The sequence below is a fragment of the Catharus ustulatus genome, chromosome 4 (genome assembly GCF_009819885.2).
Source record: "Catharus ustulatus isolate bCatUst1 chromosome 4, bCatUst1.pri.v2, whole genome shotgun sequence".
In the NCBI taxonomy this organism is placed as follows: domain Eukaryota; kingdom Metazoa; phylum Chordata; class Aves; order Passeriformes; family Turdidae; genus Catharus; species Catharus ustulatus.
This window is the reverse complement of record NC_046224.1, coordinates 54,355,845-54,377,381: the sequence shown is the minus strand read 5'-3', so window position 1 is coordinate 54,377,381 and position 21,537 is coordinate 54,355,845. Positions and strand designations below refer to the sequence as shown.

The window sequence follows — 21,537 nt, the reverse complement described above, 5'->3', positions numbered from 1 at the left end:
CGAGTCTTTAAAATTTTACCCATGCAGTCTGTTTGCTGGTTCAAATGATCTGCTTTTTTCAAGTGGTTTTAAGTAATGCCTCACTGATTGAATTATAATTTTCCTGACTTTGTAATTGCCAAGAATGTCCTTGGCAAAACATACATAGAATGTGTTTCATCCAATTTTGAAATGTATTTTGTAATCCAAATAATAAAAGTTAATATTCATCAGTTCCTCCCACCATAGTTTCAACGATTCATTTATTTTCATGCTTTTCTTTCTCTCTTTTTTAAAGTGTTCTTTTGTTCTTTTTTCCACTTTCTTTGTTTCCATCCTCCTTATCCCTAAGTCACCCTCATTTTTATACCTTCCATTTGTTTGCTTTTTATTTTGTTCTTTTGTGTGCCTTTACATACTGGAAGGTTCCTTACAAAGTTGGAGGATTTAGGATAGTTAAGAATAAACTTTTTTACTTTTAATCAGGAGATTCCACCCCTGTTTTATGTTTTAAGGCTGTTGTAAAAGAAACTAAGTTAGTTGTTAGGTGTTGTAAAAATTGAGTTGTGTTCAGTGACACAAGCAGAAATTAACTAGAGTTTTCAATTTACTGTATGGGGAGGAAATGGGGGTTTTGTAGCTGAAGAACTATCTGCTGCTGTGTGCTTCTAAAAATCAGTTTGCAGTGGAGTGCTGTCTATAGATTCACACCTCACTGTAACATCACCTGTCATTCTTCATCCTGTGAAGGGTCTCTTAAAATTTGATTCTTTGTTTTCATATTTAGAAAAAGAACTAGCTGGCAAGTGCTCATAGCTTTTTATTTCCTTGGTTTTTTTTTTTTTTTTGCTTGTGTTTTAGCAAATAAAAGGCCTTTATAATGTGGGAGGGTTTTTTCCATGCTATTTCTTCCTGCATATGTAAATAAATCTTGAGAGATGCCATAAAACTATCTGTAACACACACACCCAGTAGAGTAATTTATGTTTATGGTATGCATGGAAAAGTTATGTGTACAGTAATACTGTAAAAGTCAAGTCCATTCACAGGGTTTTTAGATGATACTTCCTAAACTGCCCAAAGGATATCTAATGAAATATGTAATATGTCAGAGCACTCTGTACTAATAGCTACGTAACATCCATTTTGTCTGTGCCTAGTATAAATAATATAAAAATCTCAACAGAGTAGGGATCTGCATTGGGTGAAATTCTCAGTACTGCCAAGAGCCTGGGGAAGGATGGTAATGGAGAACAGTAACAGAGACCTGAGAGCTGTGTTGTGTCCTGAATGAAGTGTCTGCATTACTGTCTACATGACAGATGTGGTCTGTCATGAGGAAGAGCTGGAAGTATGGGTGAGTGGGGAAAATGAGGATTCATGGTTTTGCTGCATAGGCTCAGTGGTCCACAAAGATGCAGGCGGGGCTAATGGGTTCCGCCATCCTTCCAACCAGTTTGGTTCATGATTCTTACCTCACATGGACTGCCTGTGGCATGCAATTAATGAAATTATAGGTTCTGATTATACGCTTTCCTTAACAAAACTTCCACTGAAGCCAAGAGGTATTACGAGTGCATAAGGAATGCAGGGTTGCATATCCTGCCTCTTGGGCTTTGTGATGGTGCGTTGGAGTTGCATATTAAACTTGGTTTAAGCCTTAATTTTTTCCCTCTGTGTTTATTCTAGTCTAGTTTCAGTTTTGCAATATGAAAACAACAAAATCACTATGTTAAGAGTATAAGCGGAGAGTATAAGCGGCAGTATTCTTTAAAAAAAATAGTACATTTACTGTAATTATAACGTGGATTAAAGCCAAAAATAGGGAGAGATTCTGAGTTTTAAAACCATCAGATTATGCTGTTATACTGCAATAAACTCAAAACAGTGGGAGCTGCATGAGATATGTAGTAATAACCATCTCCAAGAAATCGTCAACCTTAAATGGACATTGCCAGCTGCTATAAAAATAGTTTTTACTTTATATTTTTAACTGTGTAACATTTTTAGGAGTTTTAAAAATAGTGTTTCTCTGTTAATCTTGATTCATCTTTTCCACTCAGCAAACTCTGATGGTTTTTTTCCAGTATGAAATTCACATATATTTTTAAGGCTAGGATGTTTTGTTTTTGTGTTTGTTTTTGTTTTGTATAGTACAATTCTAGAAAAGCTTTGGAAATGGTATTCGTTAATTAACTGAAACTCTTGTCATTTTCAAGAAGCCATTCCACATACTTTTGTTTAGATTCTTACAGGAATAGGAGCTACTATTTTTGTTCTTTTACTGTTTGCTGGTGGCAGAGAGCATAATTTAAGATATGCATTGAGATTCCCAGAAGTGTTATTGCCATTATTACAGCTGTGCATCTGTATCACTTATTATGTCAGCAGATCTTTGAGGACACTGTCAACCAAATAATGCTTCACATCTTTGGAGAGTCCCTTGCATTTTTGTGGCTCCCTTAAAAATAGTGTAAGTTTAAGAAATTAGATGATGTTATCTGGGCATGCTGCTATGCAAGAGGTGTAGGCAGAAGGGAACAAAACTGGAACAATTGTATAATTATTGAAAGGTTTATGTGCTTTGCCAGAAGAATAATTGTGTATGCACTGATATGGCAAAGAAAAAGGCCGGTTAGAGCAGGAGTTCAACAAGCACTGTATTTTGATGGATAGGAATGTCCCAGTGAACCAAGAAAATCAGCTCTTCACTTCATATTTCTTGTAAAAAATACCACAAAAACAGGTAGCAATCAAAGCATATTTCAACTGGATCTCTATTCAGTAAATTCATATGTATAACTTAGTATACATTAATCTTGATTTTGGTAAAATTGCTGCTATTCCTAAACATCTTGAGGACTGGATCCTACTTTGTGGTACTCAACCATTACCTACTGAACTTAAAATTCACTTTTATATCTCCAGTGCATAAAGCACAAGTTATTTACAGTATCACAATAAGTCCCTAAAATCTGACACTTTGTGTCTGACAGCGGCCAATAGAGGATTTTTCCATGGCAAAGGTTGGAAAGAGGATAGGACCATGCAGTTGAATGTTACAGCAATCTCATGTTTAGGATTTGGAAATTACTGAACCAAAGCTTTTATCCATGTGTTTGTATTTCATAGTTTCTGGTACTCATCTACATGAAATTGTTGAATCACTTTTGAGCCCATGTTTGATATTTATCATAAGCAGTGACAAAGCTTACTTAAGGTATTTACAAAAACTTATTCTATTTGTTACTTTTCCCCCTCCAGACTTCTTCCAATCAGTTCATTTGAGATCCCCATGTTTTGCACAGTAATAATTGGGTTTTATACACCTTTATTCTGCATTGTATGGTTGTCTTTCTTGAAGTCAAAGAGTCCTAGTCAATCTGAGAGAAACTTTAATTAATCTTTGGTTCCCTTGGATTCCTGTCACAGAGAAAAGGAAGATTGTTCAAGATGTTATAGGTGCTTTCTCCTTTGTTAGAGAACAAAATTTAGGTCAGGAGTCTTTCATAAAATGGCAGCAAGCGGCTTTTACCTTTACTTTTTTTGCAGTTGTTCTGTATTCATGTTGATGTGTGTTCTTCTGCATGTTCTGAGGAAGGACTTCTCTCTCATGTTTTTTAGACTGAGTGTTTGCTGTAGGTCTAAGTTGGCTGGTGTCCATATGTAGAAAATTTGTAGTAATTTTTTTATTTTTGAAAGATGGTTTTTAGTTGTGAAAAGTTGTCACTCAAATTTATACACTCATTTCTTGTGGGAAGAAAAATCCCTCTCCTGCCTTAGTGTGTACAGTCTTTTGGTGAATAAAATGTACATCTTTAATTTAGTCGAAAAAATCTTCATTGATAATTCCTGGCAAAAATTAGTAATGGTTAAATAACCTTGTTTATACACTCTTCCTTGCAAAGAGAAGATTTGAAATAAATTAGTGCAAAAAAATTATTGCGTAAATTCTGTATGGTGGTAAGGACATTTTTGTTTATATACATACCAGAGAATTGATGTGCTTGTAAAGACATCCCCCTCCTGTTTATCTCCTATGTGCAGAGTACTTTTACAGAGTAAGGAGGTGCTGAGTCACACTTTCACCAAATGATTGACAGCCCTGATTCTACGAAGAACTGGTAGACTTTCTCGCCTGCGTATCAGGCGAGCGGTGTTACACCCCCTACTTAGGAAATGAAAGTATGACACAGCATTATAACTGACCTCATTGAAAATGCTGTAAGCAGCTGAATGGAAATGTGTTCAGGCAGCCATGTAGGGCAAATCAAAATCTATCCACATTAAATTATTTACTGGCAGCCATGATTCGCTATTAAAGAAAGTAATATGGTAGTATTCATTTCAGTGTGCTGAACTAGCAGTTTTGCAGTGCAGTTATTCAGAGGAAATTTTGTCTGAATATATGAGTAGTATTAGATCTGAGAGAGACATGAGCTCTCTGTTGGCAAGGTTTCCTGAGCTTGAAAAGATATGTACATAACTAGACTAATTAAATCTAAGCCTAAGTAATCTACAATTTGTAATACCAATATAAAATTTGGTATTGAATAGTTTGTGAGTCCAAAATAAATTACAAGAAGCTGTAAATACTGTCTTCCTCTTTAAAAATGTAGGAATATTTTGTTGTGGAACCATAGATATGTTCAATACATTTATTTCCTCTTGGTATATGATGTTTTAAATCAGCTTTTCTTTGAATGTACATACTTGGAATATGACAAGCAGAATCCAGTTTACATTTACAGAAATATCTGCAGTTATTACTTGCTTTAAAATCCTATAAGTACTTAGCAGGTTTATGTTGCTCTTAGAACAGCACAGCTCTTCATGTTTCATTTAGCCATTCATTTGCTTTTTTTGTTAAACATATAAATTTTTTAACAGGGATAGAAATTTACCTTTAACCAATAACAATTTTACTGTCATTTGGCGTTGTAAATGCACATTTTTTTGAGGTTTATTTTACTCCTGTGTTATTCCATAAAAGTTTTGTCATGGCATTCAGTAGGGAAAAGTGACTGCACTTACTCGGTTGCTGCTGTGCAAGTGCCTATTACATCATTCTTCTGATGACCTTCTTTGGATTTGAAAGAGATTATGATGTAATTCAGGTCATTTGGATTTTCTTGTATCCCATAGGTACCTCAGGTGCCATGATACTGAGACTTCATTGTATGGGAAACTTACTCATCTGAATAGTCAAATAGTCTTTGGGTGCATGATTTTGTGCATGTACTACAGTTTTTGCACAACTAGATCTGATAGATTTCATGTCACTGTATTTGTGATGGAGTATGTAGAAATAACGTTCCTGGAATTTGACATAGGATTTTGACATGCCATACTAAGAGACACTACATGTTCCTTGTGGTATGACATCAAAAAGTAACTATAAATTATACAAACTATCTGATTTTAAAGTACAGATGGTTCTGTAAATAAATAGCATGTATAGAATACAAAACAATGGGTTTTTTAGTTTAACTCATGATTGGCACATATGTGGAACAACATACACAAATGACACTTCCTCAAATTAAGAAACACAGAAAATATAGATCACAAAGTCTCCTTTTTATTCCACATACATACTTACACAGGTAAGCACATACAGACAAGCTTAAGGAGGTGATACTGGCTTCTGTTAATGAATAAGGAAGCTACAGGAAGAAATAGAATCCCTTCATCAGAAATTTAACATCATTTAAAATACAATATGGTTAAATGTTTTTAAGTAGGTGCACTAATTAATGTCAAAATAGGTAATATATTTAGAAAGAGAAACATGGTTTTAGTGGAACTTTGGAGTCAATTGTGGCTAGTGAATGCTATTGTGATATACAATTTGTTCCTTTCTGTTCTGATTGCCACTGACATTTTTAATGTCATATTAGTTTACAGAATTCCTCACAGACATGATCTAATTTGACATGATTTTCTGGTTAACAGTCTGAAATGGAAGTCTCAGAGAGAAACAAAATTGTTGAGATAACATTAAAAGAATGTAGGTTAATTATTCTATCAGTGTGCTAGACCCCTCATTTATACTTTTCTCCCAAATTTTGCATTTTTAATTTTAATATTGTTGGAATTGTGTGTAACAAATACTGTTTGCAGTCAAACAGAAACTTGATCACCCTGACTGTGACCAAAATTATCTCAAAAAGCATAAAAAATTGAATTTTTTCCTCTTACAGATTTATAGAACAATATCACTGTAGAGAGAATAACTGACCTAAGGAAAACCATACAAACATGTAGAAAATTTAACAGAACTGACAGTGTTTCTTTTCCACCTGTCTCAGTCTAACTCCCCTACATGTAGGCAAGTAATGCTTTCTTCTGTTCTTCTTTGTCTGCTTCACTTCTTTCATTCTACTTCAGGTGCAGGACCATTAGTCCTCAGATCAGACTGGCACATTGTCAAGCCTTAATGGTACAGAAAAACTACTTTGTAGTTTTTGATTTTATGAAAAGTTTTGAAATTAACCTATAGGAAGGCTTGACAAGAAAAAGTGAGGAGAGAGGTGGAGGAAGACTTATTAGGAGTCACAAAGAGGTTAGAAACTCATCTGAAGACCAGATCATCACTTTGTTCGTTAAATTTCCATTGGGATCCTGTCATGGACCCTGTACTGCAGTATGCTGTAGGCTGAGTTCTCTCTGCATGTGTGTAATCTTGGTGCCAATCACTGGTGCCAAATAGTTGTCCACAGTCTTCCCAAAAATTGAAGGACCATTGAGTGTAAGACTACCTGTGACTGTCACAAATCCCATTTGGGCTCATTATTCATGTATTCCCATTGGTCCTTAAGGTCTTTGCAACACAGAATGGGCCATACCTCTGCATACCCCTTGTCCTGTCAGTCCTTTGCTGTGGTAACAAAATCCTTCCAGGCATGGGAAGAGGAAGCACAGGGTAGGACGTGGGTGCTGACTGGCCATGAGCTGTATCAGTCAGGATATTGGCCCTTTGCTTGAGAGTTGGCTCCTATAAGAAACCCCACTCTGTAGGTAAATGAGTGGTGAAATCTGTGTTTTCTACAGGCTGTAGCTGCCCTGCCCAGCTTTCTTGGGACTCCCACCCACACCCTGCCTGGACATCCCATTATTGCCTGTGTGTTTGTGCACGTGGATCTGTGTCCAGCTGTCTCTGGCAGTGTGGATTTGCTGGCTACCTTCCTGGTGGGCCCCTGTACCTACACTATAGACAGCCTTGCATCCAGCCCTGTTTCCTGACTGGGCCTTGATCTCACGTGATAATCAGCCTTGGCCTGGTGCTCTTCTGCAGGAGCAGCTGGCTGCACCCCCTGGATGGACCATGGACCTGGTTCAACACCAGGTGTCTGGGTCTGTTGGTGAACTGTGACCCTGCCATCACCTACCCTACCTGGCAGGGCCAGGGTGAGGGACTGCCCTGCTGCTGGGTTGCTGATGTTCTCTGCCTGCCTGTCTTGGGGGTCCCATAAGCTTCTAGCTCATCGTCCCTTGTGGGAAAATGCTTCTGTCTCATTTCTTGATAGTGCCTAACTTCATTGACCAGCTTGGTAAAAGCATAGCCTCAGACCCAGCTTCTGATCCACATGACATATAAGCATTTTCACTCCTAGACAGATGGTACAGCTTCATGCTGCCTGTCTGCGTCTTTCATGGCAACTTTCAGTACATGCAGCAGAAATGAATGTTTTTTTCCAAAATTTTATATCACTTCAAGATACTTTTTATTGCAGCAGGGATTTTGTATTTGCTTTGTAATATGTTGCTCATAGTCAATGACTTTCACCAAGGATTTAGCCCCAAACCTTGCAGTTATTAAGAGAAACGTGTGTGACTCTCTCTGTGTGAGGTCACTACAAGCTTTTGCAGGTAAACAAAATACTTTCTTACTCAGTTCTACATTTGCAAAAAAAAATTAAGTAAGTCTGAAGCTCCAGCTGCTTATGCTGATATAGTGGTAGATTATGTTGATCTATTTTTGGATGCATACCTCAGTAAATAGGTTTCTATGTGAGCATCTAGACCCAGCATTGAGGAAATAGTCTTTGCATATTAAAGTATAGCTGTTGGTCTTTCCAAACAATCATAAATACATAAGCTAAACGCATTGAAGAATAGTAAGGTGTTGCATTAGTTTAGAGAGTGAAAGACATGCCAGTGCATATATTGTAACTCCTTATTTCAAGTGATTTTTTTCCTTATTATTGAATGAACTAAAGAGGGAGAATTCTACTCCAAAGAATTAACAGTACTATGCAAACACTTTTATTTTTAAAGCACAGAGGGCTGAAGAAATTTAAAATATTGTCTTACCAGGTTTCATGGTTATGTACACACAAATAGATAAATAAACACTGCTATATGTAGATGATCATTGCTGTATTAGACCATATAATTATTAAAATATTATTTCAGTGGTAGAAGTTACAATATTCTTTTTTTTATGCACCTCTAACATGTATGCAGCTGCAGTTACCAATCTGTGATTCTTTTAAACTTTATCAGAACTTGTATGACTAATTTAGCCTTTTATCTATCTGTGGATAATCATGTAGAAGCTAGGCACAGAGGGATGCCGAACAGATAATATAATTGGAAGTGTAAATCTGAGTGGGCAGGCAGTTGGATTTCCTTCAGTCAGTTCTTCCTAGCCACTGTCTTTGAAGCTGTAATCCTTCTGAGCCAAGCAAGGTCTCAGGTTCCAAACACACATTAATGTCATGATAAGAAACTTGCTGTGGAGAGGTTGTGCTGCACTGGGGTGTTACTGCTCCCACAGCCAAACTGGCTGGGAAGATTCCTCATTTGTTTCAGCACAAAGTCAATAGCTTTCCAGGATAATTTTAAGCAACAAAGCTGTTTTGCGTGAAATGCATAAAGAGAGCTCACATATCTTTCATCAGCGTCAGCTCTGGGCAGAGTATCTTTCACTAAATTTGTGATCACAAACATCTGGTTAGTGGTAACTGTTCTTGCAGCTGGGCTGAGCTGAGATACATGGTGTCTTCGGGACTGCAAATGATGGGAAGAGAAGGCACAAAGGATGATGGGATCTGCTTTTCTTTTTTTATGGTTTGACTTCATTCAGTGGGGCATATCTGTGGAGCCAGCGGGTTCCTCTTAGGCATGCAGATACTAAGATTAGGACCCAAGTTCAGATTTTCTCATGCCCAGTACTGGGTAAAAAATTTTAAACTTTCTGTTTAAATATTCAAATACAAATACTACCTTTAGAACTACTGAAGCTGCAAGAGAGTGAAGACTAACAGAACTCTGTATTCTTCTGACAATTGAACAAGTGTTGCTTATGCCAGGCAAATTGAAAAGATAAAGGGTAGGAACTCTGGAATTTAAATTTTTTTTTTCTAATAATTTTGATTAATTTCTACAGTTAGATAGTGTTAATACTGTGCCTAAATATATAGGCAAATAATGTAAAAGTTTGCTGAGATGAGGTGACATAGGCTTTCATAACAACATAGGCATTCTTAAGTGTAGTATTTCACTGTTCTTCAGGCCTATAAATAAAAAACTATGTGGGCAGTAAGTGATATACTTGTCTTTCTCATTTTATAAATCTCTTCTTTCCAATGAAAATGCAACATTAATAACTAACCTTTGGTCTTCCTGTATTTCTGCTGATCTTTTTGATAGTATATTATTTATTATTGAAGAAGATATTCCATATTTCAGATGTAGTAAATAATTACAGTGCCATTTAAACTTATTTATGTGCTTTAAGTTACACAGGAGCATGGTCAACCAATTAGTAATATATATATATATATATTTTTTTTTTTTTGCCTATGCAAATCTGAAATTCCTGCTCCATTAACTCCATTTTGGCCTTCCTTCCTTCCTTCCTTCCTTCCTTCCTTCCTTCCTTCCTTCCTTCCTTCCTTCCTTCCTTCCTTCCTTCCTTCCTTCCTTCCTTCCTTCCTTCCTTCCTTCCTTCCTTCCTTCCTTCCTTCCTTCCTTCCTTCCTTCCTTCCTTCCTTCCTTCCTTCCTTCCTTCCTTCCTTCCTTCCTTCCTTCCTTCCTTCCTTCCTTCCTTCCTTCCTCCCTTCCTCCCTTCCTCCCTTCCTCCCTTCCTCCCTTCCTCCCTTCCATTTTTCCACCTGACTCTTAAGCATATTTTCTACTGTGTATGTCTTCCTGACTTTTGTTTCAATGTTTACTTTGAATGTTTATCAAAATCAAATTGTAAAATTTGTCCTTCACAGTTGCAAAGCATGAGATGCTCTAATGGGGTGGGTCTCTCATAAGATAACAGTTGTGTAAATAAGGTGCAGATATTGACCATCATTGAATGCTGCCACTCTGCAAGGCAGAGTCCACACTGAGGTGTATTTTCTGCTAGTAGACACATTGCCTGTGGCTGATCACAGACTTTACTCCAAACTGTCTGTGCAATTCTTCCTCTAAATTAAAAAGCCTGAGTGTGACTTCCTGTGCTTGTGCACATATGAATGAAGTCAGCGACAGAGATGTTCTTTCTGTACAAGAGAAGTGTTTGACACAAGGCTTTAACTTCTTTTCTTCTGCCAAATTTGACAATCCAGAGATAGAGACAGGTTCTGGTTAATTGGAAGCCTAAGGATCCAGTCTCCTTCCTTTGGTGGGTGGTAGTAAAATAGTTATAATAATTAATCTCTTCTAACTCTGTAGCTAAAAATCATCAGTGGGAAAAACTGTTACTTTGAAGATTGAGGTAAATACTTTATCCTAAAATGTTGTGTCTGTTGACAAAATAGTTATTTTGCTACATCTTGTTGATTCATTTTGTCTTGAAGTAAATTCTTATAGGTCTTTCCTATAATATTCATATATGCTGTTAGGCATTAAGAATCATGAATGTTGTGAGCAATCATCTTGTTACCGTTTCCTCTCTTCATTTGTTTTATTTTTAATTTATAAAAAAATTTTAAAAAATTATTCTTTCCTAAGAAATCATGTTTCTACTTTCTACCTTTTCCCACAGTTGGTGTAGACATATTTTCCTTTTTTTTTATTTTTAAAATTTGGAGGTAGGAATTTTCAGTTGGGATGTATTAGGTTAAGTTAAACCTACACTGAAAAAGAAGGCAAGAAGGCTCCAAATGTGCAAGAATGTTTGTGTTTTGCTTCTGGAGCAATTAAAAGATTTTATTGAAGGTTACATTAAAAGAGTCATAGAAAACAATGTAACTCTTAAAAGACATCTAGTTCATCCTCTGTTCTCAGGACATGGATGACTAAATCATTCTTGGCAGAGATTAGTCTGGCTCTCCCTCTGTTGTAATTTAAATCCACTACTGTCTGGTCTCCGCAGTCACCTTTTACACATCTTAAGACCATTATCATGTCTTCCCACAGTCTTCTCATTTGTAGGTGGTAAAGAACCTGGTCTTTTCAGTGTTTCCCAGGCTCAGGGAACTCTCTCTGTTTTCCTCTGTTCTCCCACCATTTCATTCCCAACGTACCTGGAAATAATGTTCAGACTGAAGACAGTCCTTCTACTGACCCTTTCTGAGGATGATACTTTTCTTGCAAGCTTGTGGCATTGTTTTTCTGTCACCCATTGCCACCTCTGATCCCATTTCTAGAACTGCTGTGCATTTGTCCCCGTGTTATGTTTGTTCAGTCAGTTATTCCCAAGTCTATGCTTTGGATTTGTCTGTAGTGAAATACATTTCATTTGTTTAATGACCACATGCATCTTATTTTGGTGATGCATCCTGCCTATTTCTTCCTTCATCCTTCTGAGCTCTAATCCTATGGTCTGCATAGGTCTTACAGCTTTTCCAAGCACTGCATCCTCTGCACACCTGATATGAGCGCTACTAATTCCATTGTGCAAACCATTCGTGAAAATACCGAAAGTGCCGTATCTGGTACAAGTGTGGTAAAATGTAATGGGTATGGAATGTCCTGATCAGTGACTCTTCATTGCTGCAGCTCACAGGACAGGTGTGGTGTGGACAGATGGTTATCCTACTGATAGGCCATGACTTGAGCAAGCTCAAGTGAAATTGTGTCAAACCATCCAGATCTGGGGAGGTCTGAGTCCCTTCAGCAGCAGTGCTGATGAGGGTCCCCTTAAAGCCCAAAGCCAAAATGGCAATGGCCTGAAGCATCAATGGCCCTTCAACAGAACCTGGAGAGTTATATTTGCTCGGGTCCCTATATCTTTCTGCTTCTGGATGTAGAAATTATCTCTGTGTAAACATATTAGAACTTAAAAAAATATCATAATTTAAACTGTTTTGTGAAAAATTAAATTCAGTTTGGCCTAGTTTCTCTAAAAAGAAAAAAAAAAGTCTTAACTGGGGGAAAGGAAGAAAGAGTTAGAAATAGGAGCAGGAAGTAGGAGTATTGTTGGGACAAACATTCAGGAGTCAAAGCTGTTGTAGTTGTCAGAGTAAACCATGTAGTGTTTAAGTTTTCCCATTCATGGAAAATCTTGTTAATTTTCCCTTTTAAAAGCATAGATTTAATTTTCCCCCTCACTTGAATGCTATAAATGGCATGTTTCATTAGGAAATTGTATTTTTCTCAAAAAATATTGACAAGGTTTTTTTGCTTTCATCACTGCTTCTCTGTGAAAATAAGCCACCAGATATATTTCAGCTTCACAGTACATTTTTTAATTCCACGTGTTTTAAACTACCTTTCTGTTACATTTGTTTTTTTCAAAAATTTCCAATGAATAGATACAACACAAGAATGGTCTTTGAGAATATATTTTGTTGTGAAAATTGCCTTTCTTTCTTTCTTAGAGCTTCCTGTAAAATCTTTCCTTATCCAAACTCATGATAAAGATGAGTTTGCTGTTCTTGCTAACAATTATTGCACTCTTTTCCAAGGCCAGTTACAAGGAAATAAATATTTTGAGCTGTATGTACCCTTTCTGTCATCCAGCTCAGCATATGAAACAGTTGAGATCCACAAGGAAACATTTTAATATGTTTTGCTGTCATCAGCCTTGAAATTAGCAGCAAAAATAATGCACACTTATACATAACTCCTTTGTTATTGGCATGGCATGACAGGATTCCTGAGACCAAACTCAGATTTTTGCAATGGCTCTTTATAAGTACTTGCTTATTTAATGGAAGTAAAGTTACCAAACACCACACCTGCTATGTATTACATGGTTTCTAAAGTATAGCCCTGGATTTCCTTTGAAAGGAGTAAGGCATGGAAAAATTGCCTTAAAAAATGATGCATCGACCAGGTAATTTTCCCTTAAGAAATAATTGATTCCTAGAGGCTGATTCTTGCTGCTGTGTTACTCAGTGAACAACAATACAGCCTGATATAAAGCATTTCTTTGCTTTATGTTGATATTCTTCTTGTCTGAGTGACACTGCATTGCATCAGCATAATAAAATCAGAATCATTCAATAGTATCCCAAACATTAGAATAATTAATAAGTGATTTTGGGCATTAAAAGCACTGAGTTCTGGCACAGCCACAGTTTGAATGGATGGACCTGGATTTAACTCAAGGTTTGCTCAATACAAGACTAGTTTGAAAGAGAGCAAATGCAGTTACCAAATCAGTGACATATGACCACAACAGAAGCATATTTAATGGAAAAAGGAAATTGAGAAATCCAAGACAATAAGATAAGGCAGTGGTCTCTTCATGGTTTATTAAAGTTAGGAAATGTGTACCCTAAGAGACTAACTTGCCCCATATTTTTGCAACTCTCATTCAGAGCTGTTATTTTGCATTTCAAGCGATATTGTTGAAATGAAAAAGTTGAAACTTAGATGAATACTTTTTTTTTTTTCTCTCCCACTTTGTGATGTGTAAATGAAAGTTCAGAGTTCTTTTTGTTGTCACTCTTCCATCTTTTACCCCCAAACCCAGATCCTGTTTGTACTGGAACATTCTTTTCTACTTCTTGCTGAGTACCAGGTTCTGTTGACTGACTGAAAAGCATGAGTTAGTAGTAACTGAAGGGTTGGGCCTGATTTTGTTAGCCCATATGTGGCTAGCCAACCTATTTGTGGCATCTGTGACTGACATGCACAGGCTTTTTTCATCTGCCTGAAACTTTCTTCTAGCTGTAAACATTTGTCTCCCTACCTAGCTCCAGTCTCCATCAGAACTGAATGTCTGGTTACTGAATGTCTGGTTACTGACTAACTTATTCTGTCAAAATTATTTGAGTGACTTTAAATACTTCCTAGTGGGAGATTAGAACACAAAAAATAACCCCTGAATCAAATTTGACAGAACTGGGTTGTAGGAGGCTGTGCATGCAGTGGAACCTCACCTGGGATGGAGGGCTGATAGAGCAGCTTGGGGAAGTCTGTACAGGTAACCACTGACTCTGAATGTGCCACAGCTAGAGAAGTTTATCTGACAGGCCTTTCCTTAAATCTAGCTTCACCTTCAGTGCCTTTTTCAATTAAGAAAAAAAGTGTGAGGTGACAGCAGAATCAGTGAAAAAGCAGCATCAGAACATCTAAAGAAGCAAGAAAGAAAATTCCCAAGAAAAGGAGGTATTTTTTAGCTGTGATTTTTAGGCTTTGGGGTGGGGGAGGATAAGTTTGTAACCTATTTTAATGCCTGTGATTAACTTGGCTTTGGAAGTCACAACTATTGCTAAAACCATGGTGACTTCTTACCTCCTCTAAGGTTTTATAGAGACTTGGAGCAGTTTTTCACACCTCTGCACAGCTGCTCCCCAGCCACTGGAGGGTATTTCTCAGGATATCAGTCTGTGTTAAGAAGATGGTGCCAGCTCAAGGAATCCTGCCTCCTTGCACGTGCCTCTTCTGCTCATCTCTCATTCCTGCCCCTACACCACAATGAATTGCCCTCTCAGGCTTTCTCATGATCTAGACCTTTTCTGCAATTCACCCCCTCAAAGAGCCTCACTAACAGCTCCATGAGGATTGCTGTGGGGACAGCAGACTGGTGTGGTGAAAGAGGAGAAACCCAGGTCTCTTAAACTGGTTTTGCTGTAGAAGCCAGTGACAAGGGAAGCAATCACTGAGACAATAATGTCTAAAATTATTGTAGAATAAATATGTTAAAGTGTTCTAGAAATATTTGGAAGACTGAAGATGACTGGGTACATGTGTGACTTTATTTTTTTGGTTTTTTTCAACTTTTCAAAAACAAATGACCTGAAAATATGTGCATTTATTATGCTTTCCAACATGACAAAACAAGAGCATCCAAATTTTGTCCTTGACTTTCAGATCCGAAGAACACTGTCTATGATGTATTAAATCTAATTATTGTGGTCACTTGCATTTAAAATGTTCTAGTTAGAAACTTAAGAAGTAAAGCATTGAATTATCATTTTAGTATCTGCAAAAATTGCTCTTACAAAGCAGTTGTTTTGACCTGGCCAGGAGTGTGAAAACCATTGCAGCTTTGTTCATTGGTGATAGTCATGTCCTTTCAGGTGATGTTTTAAACCCTGTATAATCTGGACAACAGTGACTTCTTTGGTACTGTATCTTCCTGTATGTGTGAAGTTCCTGCTGCTACAGAATCCCAGTAATTTGATAAAGAGAACATTTGAGATTACCTATAACACAAGCAATAATCATAGTTAAATGACAAAATGTTTCCAAGAAAATATTTTAATAATGGCTATGCAGTATGGAGGAAACATGTATGGTAGAGGTTAAGAGATCAGCAAGGAGTTGTCAGCAACACCGATTTACCACAGGAAGCAATGGGGAAAGTCCAAGATTAAGCTGCTCAGCTAAAGCCAGAACGGAAGCTGAGGCAAGAAAAAGAAAACATGGGTTCATAAACATGATGACATCTCTGTGCCAGGAAGATAAGTCCCAACAGTTGTAAAACCTGGGTAAAAAAAGTTCATCATAGATGGTAATTCAGAGTTGGTAATTGTGTCATGTTTTCGCCATAGACGAGTTTATTTCCCCTTTTGATTAAAAAGTCAAGGGAGTACAAATGCAATCAGATGAAACACATAGTAAATCACACTCAAAATACCCCCTGTAATTTAATGAAATATAATAATGTGTCAATGAATTCCTTTCAGGTTAGACAGAGAAGGGGTTTTCTTTAAAGTATTTAGGCACACAGGTAAAATATTGTGGAGTTTTAAGTGAAAAGAAAAGCATGTTGTTCTAACTTGCTTAGATCTAGACCACATCAACTAATTCAAGAAACTGAGGAAAGTGTCATGATCATCCCTGTGCTTTCAAATGAGGAGAAATACAAAGCTGTAAGAAGTTCAGTTCTCTGGCTTTCGCTCAGATAAACTCTCAAGCACGTTCTTATTTTTAAGCTCAAATGTTCCAGTGGAAATCATTGGTGGTGCCTCAACAACTTGCAATATCGAGTTGTTAAAATGTTTAATGTTTGGGTTTTTTTCGTTATCTTGCATATGCGTTGTAGGTTCTCCTGCTGCAAAGTAGCAAGCTGCTACATGTCTCTTGTAGCTGTGGGTACAGAGGAATTTACAATGTAAGCATTTTGTTTCGTATTTTGTGAACTCTGTGCCCTCACCTCTAGTCTGCTGTAGATTCATTGTAGCACAGAAATACTGCAAAACTATCAGAAGTTCAGTGGGGGGGATAGGGGATAATGCTTCTTTATTGTCAAAAGACATTTATTTATGGGAGACTTTATGGAGCAAGGGCAATTTATCACAAGTTTTATTGCTTTGCATGTGAGGTTGGGTAATGATTTAATAAAACTCTATTGTTTGTTTACTGGAGTCATGGTATTTTGTAAAGGAAAGGGACCTTTTATATAGAAATACAGAAATACTCTGACTGTCATATTTGTAAAGGAAATAATCTATGTTCGTTTCATAATAATAAAGGGACTTGAAGTTGTGCAAGTACACCAATGCAAGATGGTGTTTAGATATTTGACAGACTACTCCCTTATTTTTCCCCCTAGTTCTTCCTGTTTTGTTCATAGTAGTTTTAGCATTTGTTTGCACTTACAGCCTCCTGCTTCTAGAGAAAAAGAAATTATTTTTTAGAAGTAGTTTGCTGCCTGCAATATACAGAACTGTGGTTTGCTTATATTTTAGTGCAGCCTCTACCCATATTGTGTGTTCAGCCAATACTTTATGAAGGAGAATAACATCCTCTTCTCCTTCATTGTTTCTGTTGATTCTGTGTCTTGGGATTTTAACAGGAAGAGAGGATCCAATTTAAAGCCAGAGTTAGCAACTAAGGGTTTCAAAAATTCAGGCTAAGCAATTACCACAGAAGTGGCTGGAGCAGCTACTTTGACTGTGGGTCTAAGATTTTTCAAAATTTTCCTTTAAGCTATGGTTCTGGTTACAGCTGACTTTAATAATCACAGTTAATACTGATTTTCTTCATGGCATCCTGTTTGCAGCATCTGGACAGGCAGAATCCTGATTTCTGCTGAGGACTTCCAGGCAACACAGCAAGAGGCAAATGCTAACACTGCTGTCAGTAACAGAGAGGTTATCACTGTAATTTAAAAAAACTGCAGGCTAAGAATTGACCTATGTTGTTCAAAATGCAACAAAAAGTAAATTCAGATCCAAAATCTACTTACTTGGTTTCTGCATAGTTTTGATGCAGCAAATGCTTCTAGATGTACACAAGTCTAAAATAAAGTGTGCTAAAAATCAGTACAAACGTTTCTGATCATCTGCTGGTCTGCATTGGGATGCTCTGCATTGGGCCACAAGAAAAGGATTTTATTTTACAATCTGGAGAAGCAGTTGCAGTGTTTCAAAATACGGAAATTTTAATCACTGCAGCCTGTGAACTGCTCTACATTTTGTGACACAAGAAAGAAAGAATGAATAAACTGCATCCACTGTGCAACCAGGCTTGGGTACAAGAGCACTTGCTGATATGAGAACACACCTTCTGTTTGCTCTTTCTGTAAAAAGTGGGTTTTGTGAAATTTATGCCTCTAATAGCACATTATTTACTATTCTTTGGAAATTACCTTGCTTTATAAGTGTTCAAGTTTTCATCAACATGGAAGATACTGTTGGACTTTGAATTACCTGTCTCAAAGGAAGGAAGCCAGTTAAAAACCAGAGACTCTTGATCCATCTTTCATGCAAACATTATGATGTCAATCCAGTGCCCTAGGATGAATAATATCAAATAACCCTCTTAGATTTTAAGGTGATTCTGCATGAGGAGGGTTAAGATTTGAGGCGTGTACCACTACTAATGATGTGCCACATAACAGAAGCTGGGTTTAAAATTCCTCCTGCAGCTGGTGATTGGTGGCCCTGAAGGTTGGGCTGTTGCTTCAGAGTAGCTGAATAAGCCAGTATTTCAACTGTGTTTCTGATGAGGAGAATGCTCAATATTTATGCTGAGTACTTTACTGATACATACCTGTGTTGATTTTTGATTTTTTTCTTAAAGAAATCCCCATAAACTGTTTACACTTCTCTCAAATTTGTAAAAAAATATTCTGATTTCTAAGTTATTCACAACCATTGAATTGTTTATTTTGTTGATTTTTGATTTTTTTCTTAAAGAAATCCCCATAAACTGTTTACACTTCTCTCAAATTTGTAAAAAAATATTCTGATTTCTAAGTTATTCACAACCATTGAATTGTTTATGTATTTAGTTAAAATTAGCTTCTTAGCCTTATCAGTTCTGTCATCATTGCACATATTTGCATATCAGTGGTAAGTGAATGCAAATGGGAGCATGATGACACCCAAACAAATTTAAATTTTTATTTGCATGAATCCTGTTTGAAGGTTTGGCCTGGTGTTGTTCAAAATGCAGTGCTTCTGAATCAGAAGCGATAAACTTACAAGAGAGAGTGCTGGAAATAATCCATGGACATCTTGTTCTTATTAGACATGGGCTAAATCATTCTGACAGATTTCAAACCTGCTGAAATATTGTTCATTAAAATTTTGATGTTGATTTCAGCGTTACTGGGAGCACATTTTACTTATATCTGTAAGGATGACTAGCAAAAAGGGCGAAGACAAGTATATGTGATGAAAAACAACAAGAGAAAGGAGTCAGCTGACAGTGTGAAAAAGAAAGAGACACACTGGGAAAGCAGCAGAGAAAAAAATTCCAATTTTTGTAGTTATGTCTGTTTAGGACTGAGACTGTGCCAAACCTTTGACTTGGAGGCTGTTCTGTCCTTAATACATTGCACATTGTCTGTAGCTAGAAAAACATTTTTTGTGGTTTTAAAAATATTGAATTATCCTTATATGAAATAACATAAAATATGAGTTTAAATGACAGAGTAAAAAGAAATTAAATTCATTTTGTAAGCCCTCAGAGAGTTTAAAAATCCCTTAGGTTCACAAAACCTCAAACTCCATAAGGTTCACGTATTCCCAGAGTAGGACACCCAATGAAGTTATTTCCACGTGCTTTAATTAAGTTTTCATCAGACTTTTTCTCTTTAGCTAACAAATTCTCCTTTCAAGACATATTTGAGTTAAGGATGAGATCCAAAATACCCCATTGACAGTTCCTATGCAATCTCGATAGAAGTAAGCTAAGGAGAAAGATTATAAAACCTGGGTAACTTTCAAAGGTACAAGATCATGGGCAGTTGAGTATTATTCAGAATGTTTATTTCAGCAGCTATATCTTGTTCAAGGCTCATTTGCCTTTTAGGATCTGCATTTTTATTAATTGGAAACATTTATTGTGTCTAAGCTCCAAAGAGGATGGTCTTTAGGGTATTCCTTATAATAAAATTATCTCCTATTGGCTACCTGAAAGTAATTTCCCACTCAAATTCCCCTTAGCTTGTTCCTCAGGAATGCCAGTCTCCACTCTATATGATGTCCAGGCTCCCAGCTTAGTACCTTAACAGGCTAACTGTGCCCATTTTTCAGACCTTGGGCTGCTACTGAGCACTGTGGAGCTGTCTCTAAGTGTCAGCTTCAACAGGCTTGTGGCACTCAAACCTGCAGCTGCCGTACACCTTCTAGGTAAGTGATGCCTAACGAGTGGGTGCCAAAGCAGGGGCGTGTGTGGAGTTAGATAGTGAAACAAGCTGATGTGAATAGTCAATATCAGTAGACTCTGATAATCAACAGAGATACCATGGCGCTGGGTGAACATGAGAACGGCTATGCCAGGTCAGAGCAAGGATTCACACCACCCAATATGGTGTCTGTGATACTTATCTGGCAGAGAGGCATTCAGATCCTGAAGGTGGTTTTTGGGAGGGAGCCTCATTACTAGCACTTCAAGTAGTCTGACATCTGCAACTTCCCCAGAACCAGGGAACTCGGCTTTAAAATTTGTGATGTGGGAAATTGCTTTTGTTCTTTATCCTGAATTAAAAAATATTCCTACCTCCAAACTACCGCAAACTCAAGTGAATGCCTGCATTTGGAAAAAATAGAAGAGGCATTTTGGTTGCTGCTTAAGACCATATCAACTTTTAGCATCTTTGATGTTCCTTGCAAGGAATTGCACCAGTTTAATGAGAACGACACCTTTTAGTTGAGTTTGAATTCTTATTTGGAGCTTCATTTGATAGTGCTCATTTTTGAATTGGTAGATGAATACAAAATCAGTGCCAGACTACCCTCTCCATGACACTTGTGATTTTAACATTTCTGGAACATTCCTCAGTCATCTGAGGAATGGCTAAAGTCCTGAGTAATTTGGTAATTTCTTTATTTGAAGCCATTTCAGACTTCTGATCACTTGTCCTTGCTCTTTTCACATTATTATTATTATTATTATTATTATTATTATTATTATTATTATTATTATTATTATTATTATTATTATTATTATTATTATTATTATTATTATTTTGTTTACGGCCCCATTTCTTTATTCAGCTTTGGAGGTATCTCTGGATTGTAGGTGGAGCCTTCCTCCAGTGAGAAATCTTCCTCAGTGTTGTTAGCCTGATTAGACAAGAATGATATGTAGCGACTGCTTTTTGTTAGGACACATTTATGTACACACAGCAGTGTGAGTGTATGTGAGTACTTGAGATTTGCTTCACCTGCCCTTCTACCACAGCAAACACAAAGCTGTTTGCACATTTTTGTACTTGGAACAGGTTTGGAAACTCAAGTGTCCTGCTTTTCTGGCCAGTATATGACCCTGTACTGGAGACTCACACAGGCTCTTTCTCACACTCAAACTACAGGATCATCACTTCAGCCATATGCAGCGTGACTGCTTCAGGAGTAACACCCTTACTGCAGCATGGCTTTGCCTCCTGCTTCAGGCCAACTTTGAGAGATGGCAGAGGTGGGTTTGTGCTTGCTTGGCATCTGGGAGCAGGTTTTCCTTATCATCTGCAATTGCTAAGCTATTGCGTAACAGGGCTTCTCCTCCTAGTGAAACATCTGCTGCAATACTTCCTCCATTACTTACTCCTGTAGTAGGGAGTGTGTGCATGTGCCACACAGCCCCTGGAAATGTGCACAGTGGCACTGCAGGTATCAGAGGCCATGGGTCATAGAGCAGCTGCTGGTGGCTTTGGATCACATGCACGACATAGATAGCGTACTGAAGAACTCTGCTGACAAAGGCATAGGGACCTATGTGATTAGGTGGCAGGAAAGACAGAATCCTAGGATTTATTTGGGACTGAAGAAA

At 37.3% G+C, this 21,537-nt stretch overlaps 1 non-coding gene across 1 annotated transcript; it reads left to right on the top strand.

Annotated features, from left to right (window-relative positions):
• Positions 1-20,088: 20,088 nt before the first annotated feature.
• Positions 20,089-20,249, top strand: LOC116996119. Its single transcript, XR_004417872.1, has one exon. It is a non-coding gene; the product is annotated as a U1 spliceosomal RNA (small nuclear RNA).
• Positions 20,250-21,537: the final 1,288 nt, after the last annotated feature.